Below are 8,925 nucleotides of genomic sequence, written 5' to 3'. Positions count from 1 at the left end.
CTGGTGAAACCGGATGGCAACACCAGGCTCCAGTCTGATTTGGCAGAGTTTCTACAGCTGGATGCCCTTCCTAACGCCAATTAAAATCAATTTATAAAAAATTCATCGATGAGTTCTTGAAAATTGGTTATTTTCCCTAAAACTATATATATATATATATATATATATATATATATATATATACCAGTGAATATTGAAAGGGAAATTTGGCAGGATGGTCATTTATCCACTGATGTTCGCTGATGCTGCATGGAAGACAATGCAACCAAAGAACAAAAAACACACTCAACACCAGAGCTGAAGACACCTCTGAAAGGTGGGGCCCTGTCACGTCAGAAAACAGTAGAGGAGTAGGGGCCAAAACTGGACATGGTTCCTCCTGGTGACATCCTTAGTTACTGGATCCCATAAAGGAGTTGTTGAGTCAGCTAACCACGAAAAGTGGTTGGAATTTCTCCTATATATGTATGAGATGTGAGACATGGTTACAACAGTTCTGTAAAGTAGTGGTAAACAGTAATTTAATATAAATCCCTGGCTGAACTATTTCAGTCAGTTAAGTCTTTTGTTTTTGATTCTGTTCAATAATCCAAATAAAGTTTGGTATTGTTAATCCGTCCTGCCATTGATAGCTTACAAGAAATCAAAATCTTCAATGATATCCCTACCCACAACAACTTTCTACTTCAGACACTAATCAGGAAGGTTATTCTGAAGATTCAACAAAGCATTTAAAAGAGAGTAATTCTTTATCAAGGAAAACTTGTTTGGTTATGAATAAGTTTTACTTTAAATAGAATGATTGTTTAAGAATTTGGAGGAATGTTAATTTTAAAGACATCATTGGTTTTCTGCAAAAGGAATAGGAAATTCTTTCTGTTCCAGCAACACAAACCAATAGTTAGTCATATCCAACATTACACTTACAAGAACATAGTGTTGTTATCAATCTCATTGTTGCTGAGTGAACAATACATGAATCAAAGATAGGTCATGAATGATTATGGGATTTGGACCAAGAAAGTTATCCTCTGAGGCACAAGTCCAGGCAAGGTTTTTTATGGAAGACCAGCAGTCACCCATGCATACCAGCCTCTCCTCTCTATGCCACTGATGGTATCCAAGGGAAAAGCAAAGGCCGATACAGCTTGGCACCAGTGACATTACAACTCATTTCTACAGTTGACTGAACGAGAGCAATGTGAAATAAAGTGTCCTGCTCAAGAACACATCACACGGCCTGGTCTGGGAATCAAACTCACTACAACGTGACTGTGAGCCTGACACTCTAACCAGTGAGCCATGTGCTTTCACTTTCTCAGCCGAGGCTGGTATGATTTTAAAGTGCCTGTTTCTCACATAATACTAACAAGACACAATATGAAATGAAAGGAACAGTTTAAACTAAGTTGACTTGGGGTAAGTGAAATAATGTGTCTTATCACAATGAAATGTTAATGACAGTTTTTCGATTAATATTGATTGTAGCAGCAGTCCATCAGTTTAACCAGTTATCAATAATATTTATTCTCGATTCATGTAAGATTAACAGCTTATTGTTCGATAAATAATTCTTCAAAATTGAAATAATGCAAATAATATTTAACATTCCTGTTTAAATAAAAATAGAGTAAAACTAAATAGGGGGAAAAAGCCATAACAATTTCAGATTCAATAGTCAACAACGCTGAAATAATTCCTTATTTATGCTTGCATTGTTTGTCATGCTCCAATGATTTAGTTTAAATGTATCCCAATATTGGTTATTGAAATTTTTAAACCAATGTATTTCGATTAATTATAAAGTAATTATTTGGATCTCTTTCTTTTTTTATCTCTGGAAACATATTGTATCCCAGTGAATTTCCTTGAGTATAACAATCTGAAGTATGTGCATAAGTGTAAATTAATACAATGCTATTAAAAGTTTCTTTGCAAACCTGTTTTTTTCTTTTTCTCAAAATCAACAGCAGTAAACTGTAAAGTAAACACTCACCTGAAATTAAAAAAAGAAAAAAGAAAATGATTGTAGTTATATCAAAAATTAAATAAGGGACAAAACAGAACAATTTTATTATTAAAAGACCATATAGTAAATCAATTTGTGCAGGGAAAGTATATTTGTTGTTGTGAAACATATAGGTCTGCATCTTCATATTTAGATAGAATGTTCTGTAGAAACTGTTAATTCAAGTGTTCTGGTCAAAAAGAAGTGGATATAATAAAATACCTGAATGGGTGTATTACCAAGCCTATTTCAGTATGGCAATATTCTGAGTTCAAATTTCATAAAGCCAATAATTTTTTTCATCTCTCTCTCAGTTGAAGTGAAGGGTTGAGTGGCTGTGTGGTAAGTAGCTTGCTTACCAACCACATGGTTCTGGGTTCAGTCCCACTGTGTGGCACCTTGGGCAAGTGTCTTCTACTATAACCTCGAGCTGACTAAAGCTTTGTGAGTGGATTTGGTAGACGAAACTGAAAGAAGCCCGTCGTACAACCACATGTGGACCATTGGTGATCTTTTTTCCCCTCCATCTACCTTTTCTCTTGATCTTTCCTCCGTCCCCTGTTTCTGATGAAGAGCTTTGCTCAAAACATAAAACTACCTTTCTTTCCTAATACTTTCATCTGCTAATACTTTACATGTACCACATCCTTGCATTGTTATATATATATATATATATATATATATATATATGTGTGTGTGTGTGTGTTTGGGTGTCTGTGTTTGTCCCACCACCATCACTTGACAACCGATGTTGGTGTGTTTATGCCCACGTAATTTATCGGTTTGGCAAAAGAGACCGATAGAATAAGTACTAGGATTACAAAGAATAAGTCCTGGGGTCGATTTGTTTGACTAAAAGGCGGTGCTCCAGCATGGCCACAGTCAAAATGACTGAAACAAATAAAAGAATAAAGAAATACTGAGATAAATTAAATATATTATACCTCTTCCCTAGAAAAATTCAGTCCAAAGAAATCAATACTGTATGAGAAGCATTGACTTAGTAAAACCCACTGTAAATGACAAGCAGCCAGTAGATAAGACATAAAATAAGTTCATTCTATTAACAAGAGAATTAACACAGCAGATACAAAGCAATGGTAAGATAAAGAGCACTGGTTTTAAACCTGATCTACAATAGATTTGTGAAGAAAGATATATTTTTTTTTATCGAATGTAGTCTTATGTGTGTTCAGTGTCTCTTTAGGTAGGCTGATCAAACTAACTCTCCTGCCACAGATTATTTTCAATAATATCTTTTCAATAATATCTTTTCATGCGATTTAAATACAGCTAGTAGAAACTCATATTGATACAAGGTGACAGGATCTTGTATTAAGGAGAGAAGTTGGCAACAAATGTGGGAAAAGTAAATTACAACGGAGGAAGAGGAATAAAGTTTCTGAGATATAAAGAAAATATTTGACTTGAGTTCAAACCCTAATTCAGTTTAATTTTGAATAATCTGGACAGTATAGATATTACCAAGTAGTAAAGCACTGTACTAAAAGTTTCATGTTTTACAATACTACATAGATCCATGTGCCTAGTTTTAATTCTCAATTTTTTCAGAATATTGCATTGGATAGCTTACAAAGTACACACTTTTTTTTTTTTTTTATCAAAAATGTCTCAGAAGTTCAGCCCAATTCTTATTAATGCAAAGTCAGAGTTTGAATTACTGATAAGTGATGATTAATATTGTAATATCCCATAAAAGAAACTGTAAGCATCACTCTAACTAAAACTGCTTCCAAAAGTTTTCAATATTATTATTATTATTATTATTGAGTGAGAGAGCAGTGCATGCCATCCAAGTGACGCTGGAGTAAAATATACGAAGCTCAGTATACCCATCATGACTACCCGTCTGATAAGGGTACACCAGGCACATACATCACAACCATATGTGCACGAGATGGTGATCTCATATCAAGATGAACAGTGCATGACCTTTCAGGTGGTGCCCAGTTAGAATTTTCTTCAGGTGGAGTAGCTCATCCTGCTCAAAAGGTCCCTGAATAAGGGTTATGTTTTCAAAGGTGAATTATCCAAACCTCAAAGAATTCCTCTAAACATATGGCTATGATGCTCCTCCACTACTTCTGCTCATGATCAGAGATGTACATATCGTCAGTCCCTAAGAGACATACTCAACTGGTTAAGGTCAAGCAACTGACAAGCAAATCTGTGGTATTTAGCAGAATATTTGCTGTAGCCCATCTTTTATACCAAGATAAAGTAATGTACACAATAACACTTCCAATCAGTTACGATAAGAAGCCATGAGAGTCACTACTTGGTACCATATCAGGGCATTTATTATTATTATTATTATTAAGCTGTTGAACTGGCAGAAGTGTTAGCATGCTGGGCAAAATGGCTAACAACATTTTGTCCATTTTTTCATTCTGTGTACAAATTCTGATGAGGTCAACTTTGTCTTTTATCCTTTTGGGGTTGATAAAATACGTACCAGTTGAGCAGTGGGGTCAATGTAATCGAATCAGCCCCTCCCCTGAACTTGGTGGTCATAGCCAAATTTTAAAACAGATATTATTTACTTCATGTAAATACATCCCCAGTCAGGAAAAAAATTAAGTGACAATGCTTGATCATATATGTAAACTAACAATAAGTTATAAAGTAAACTTGACACTCAATGTTTTCATTTAATCTGAAGCCTGTGTGATATTTGTTTAATTGATAGAAACATTCTATATTTGGTTTAACAATGATAAGGTAGACATTCTGGATAAAACTGTTTAATTTAAAGGACAATATTTGTTTAACTGATAACCACAAACAACCCTTTGTTAGTTGGAGATTCTTTCAGGTTTACAATTTTTACATTACCTCAACCCCAGCATAATGGAGACAGAGAGAAAAGATGCCTCCACAATGTTTATATGTTATAATACAACAGGCCTAAGACAAAATGGCAACAGAAATGCTGCAAACCGTTTTTGGATTACCTCCAACTGAGAAAAAAAATGGTACATGATTGACAAGTTCAGAAGAGGGGCTAAATCGATCAAAGCACAAAACTCAACTAGGATACGTTGAAATGGAAGGAGATGAAGTATTGGGTTGTAGATTAAAGAAAAAAAAAGGTTTAATAATAACAAAAAATAATAATAAAAATTATTTCTTTAAAATAATTTTTGAAGATAAGCTGAGGGTAGCTACAAAAGATAATGTGTTTTGTTTTGTTTTGATGGACTAGTAAACAGTTTTTATGAACTTTATGATTAATAGAAAATTAATTTCACCCCTTGTTATATTTTTAAAATGTACTAAAACTATGAAGAAGAATGTTGATAAATAATATAAAAGACTGACTGACATTTTTTTGAATATAATATTTGGGTTTTCTGAATATTTTGGACATTATTCCAGATCCTTTCTTATTCCTTATTTCTGTAACATTGTACCCTTTTCAAAATCATATGAAATTATATAACTTTCATATTTAGTAAAAGTGACTCTGAATTTGAATGATTTTTTAAAAAAATGAGTTTTACATACAGCATATACAAGACTAGAGGTTCTCAACCGTTTTTTAAAAAATCTTTGAACCCCTTTGGTTACCATTTTATTCTGGTGGACCCCACCCTGCCATAGCCATTCGATGTTTAAAAACTAATTTCTATTTTGTTTCTCAAACATCAATTTATGTAGGTTGAGTTATATAAAATGTTAGAGAAAGAAATTGAATAGATCTAAAGCAAAATTTTTTCAGGGGCCCTTAAAATATTATTATGTACCCCCAATTTACTATTTTGTTGTGTAGATCCCCTTATATGGATCCCCAGGGGCTGTATTGACCCTAGTTGAGAACCACTATGCTAGACATTGAACCACTGCTTCTGATGTAAAGTGTGTAAATCATGTCTGATTCCATTATGATGATTTTTGTAAAGAGAATGGAGTGCAAACTTATAACAGAAAATTTCTCTTCCAAAAGTTGCAGAAGAATCTGAACCCAATCAGTCAACATCATAACTCAAACCTACAGACTATGTAGTTTTGTCTATTCTGTTTCAAGTAATAACAGTGGAGATGAATCATTTTGGAAAGGGAAAAGAACAAACAGAACAAAACAGGGTATTTCTGCCATAAATATAATAATGGGCATTAAAACAATATATTAGCAAATAGCACATTTTATATGATGATATTTAAACAAAACTTAAAGAACTTTACATTACAGATTTTACATTTCTGCAAAATATGTATGTAAGAATATCTTGGTAAGAGTGTGAAACACAACTTTAATATATCAATAAATAATAAAATAAGTTATAGTTGTTTTATGTAAGTGGTCTCGCTTCATGATTGTTTAAGAATTTAATCCAAACACATATGGAGTATATTTTAGAAATATAGTATTTGGAAATATATTGTAACAAAAGGATTAACTGAAATGAACGACTAATGTTACTCAATTATCATGATGGATATTAAACATAATTATTTCCATCAGAGGTACAAAACCACAAACATGAGCTGGAGGGAGGGCTCTTTAATTAACCTTAAGTACTTGGCTGTTACTCTGTCAGCTCCAGAAGTGATGGAGGACAAAGTTGATTTCAGTGGAAGACAGAACTCAAAAACATGTAACTAAATAACATAATGTTTTACAAATTCTACCAATCTATTAGTATGGTTTAATAAGAAGAAAAATATTTTTATTTTTATTTTCACTAAAGAATTGTTCTAGTATTTATGCATCTTTTCTCAAATCTCTTAGACTTATTTTGGTTAACAATTTTTTTAATGAATTTAAAATGAATTTAGAAGATAAAAACTGGTAACAGAAGTAATATAAATTTCATAGAAATATTTTTTTAAATATTGATCATTTTTGAATAGACATAAAGCAAATCTTTGTAAGAAGACAGACTTAGGTGATTCAGTAAACTTCACCATATTACGTTGATATGACCTCAGTATATCATTGGCACTCACTATAATTTGCTTCAAAAGATAAAAAGGCGAAAATTAAGATTAATGGGAATTGTAGAAGAAATTTTGGTTGATTAGTCACTGAAGAAAGGACAACAACCTCCCATTATGTAGAATGAAATACAGACTGGAGACAGTGAAGCATCTAAGTTAGTGTTCTGCTGCTTGATTTATCAGTATCACACTCAGTTTTAGAACAACAAATTCAGTAAATGCAAACATATTTAAATACAGCTTCCTTGCAAAAGAGTTTATAATTTATAGCCCAACTACTGATTAATGCTAACGAACATTAAAACTTAAGGAAAAGAAAACGGGGGATATATATATATATATATATATACATATCCAAATCATCTGCACTTCTGCAGATCCAAAGAAAATAGATTAAATTTGAAAATTACTTTTACTTTCCACCCAATTTCAATTTTCAATTGATCTATCAAGTTATAAAACATCAATATACTTTAGTAACTGACAACAACAACAATACACACATAAACACACACACAAATAAAAGCATAAACATTCTGAAAATGCTAAAATCTCATTAAATAAACCAAATGACTTATAAAACAAAAATAAAGACATATCTCTAAGATTAACTAGACTTGCAGCAGAAAATAATATTTTCAATTTTATTTCTTCTGCAGTTTATATTGTATTGAAACTCTGACAATGGCTTGGCCAAAAAAAAAAAACAATAAAAGTAAAACGATCGGTCTTATGATTGCTAAGATAAAAACCGAATAATCAACTTCAATTTTCATTAAAATATTACCAAGACAGACGTCTTGGTAATAAATAAGAGATATAAATGAAAAAAAATGTGCCACATAAACAATAGGAAATTTATGTAGTGTAAAGAAATTGTAAAAAAAAATTAATTAAATAAGTAAAATCTAAGAGAAAGAATACACAGGCACTTAAATACACACACACGGACATTTTTACTGTCAGTATTATGAACTTATAACTCAAGATTGGTCATTGAATACCTCTTAAAATCCTAGTTGCTATACATACATATGTATTATGTATACACTCTGGCAGAAACGTTAGCACGCCGGCGAAATGCTTAGCGGTATTTCGTCTGCCGTTATGTTCTGAGTTCAAATTCCGCCAAGGTCGACTTTGCCTTTCATCCTTTCGGGGCCGATTAAATAAGCACCAGTTACGCACTGGGGTTGATGTAATCGACTTAATCCGCTTGTCTGTCCTTGTTTGTCCCCTCTATGTTTAGCCCCTTGTGGGCAATAAAGAAATAATTATGTATACACTCAAATACATACATGTGTTTTTGAGTATGGATATAAACACACAAATGAGAAAGAGAGAGAAACTACAGCCTGTTGACTTAGTAATATAGTAGACGGTGAGTCAAATAATTAGCAGCCTGTACCTTGTCCCCTGTGTTGCATCAAGTTCTTGACTAAAATATTTAAGTCTTTAGTAACTCAATACATCTAGCACAGTGGTTCTCAGCTAGGGTCCATATAAGATTCTGCTGTTAAAAATTATGTGCCATGAATTGGTTATAACTTTACAATACACAAAATATTCGAACAATTTTTTAATACAATTCCTAAAAATATTTAATTATAAAAGTTGTTGTTGTTGGCACTCTGTCACTTACGACGTCGAGGGTTCCAGTTGATTCGATCAACGGAACAGCCTGCTCATGAAATTAACGTGCAAGTGGCTGAGCACTCCACAGACATGTGTACCCTTAACATAGTTCTCGGGGATATTCAGCGTGACACAGTGTGACAAGGCTGACCCTTTGAATTACAGGCACAACAGAAACAGGAAGTAAGAGTGAGAGAAAGTTGTGGTGAAAGAGTACAGCAGGTTTCGCCACCACCCCCTGTCGGAGCCTCGTGGAGCTTTTAGGTGTTTTCACTCAATAAACACTCACAACGCCCAGTCTGGGAATCGAAACCGTGATC

At 33.1% G+C, this 8,925-nt stretch overlaps 1 protein-coding gene across 4 annotated transcripts in view; it reads right to left on the bottom strand.

Moving 5' to 3' along the window:
* LOC106874003 (Kv channel-interacting protein 4) overlaps window positions 1–8,925 on the bottom strand; it is a 479,441-nt gene that overhangs the window by 314,091 nt on the left and 156,425 nt on the right. Inside the window, exon 2 of one of the 4 annotated variants that reach the window (XM_052974227.1) lies at window positions 1,941–1,996. The exons of the other annotated variants lie outside the window; for them this stretch is intronic. The gene's annotated coding sequence lies outside the window, so the exon portion shown is untranslated. The remainder of the gene's footprint in view (window positions 1–1,940; window positions 1,997–8,925) is intronic. 4 annotated transcript variants of the gene reach the window in all.

The sequence above is a fragment of the Octopus bimaculoides genome, chromosome 18 (assembly GCF_001194135.2).
Source record: "Octopus bimaculoides isolate UCB-OBI-ISO-001 chromosome 18, ASM119413v2, whole genome shotgun sequence".
Lineage (NCBI taxonomy): Eukaryota > Metazoa > Mollusca > Cephalopoda > Octopoda > Octopodidae > Octopus > Octopus bimaculoides.
Note: the sequence above shows the minus strand (reverse complement) of the source record. Positions and strands in the feature narration are given on the sequence as shown.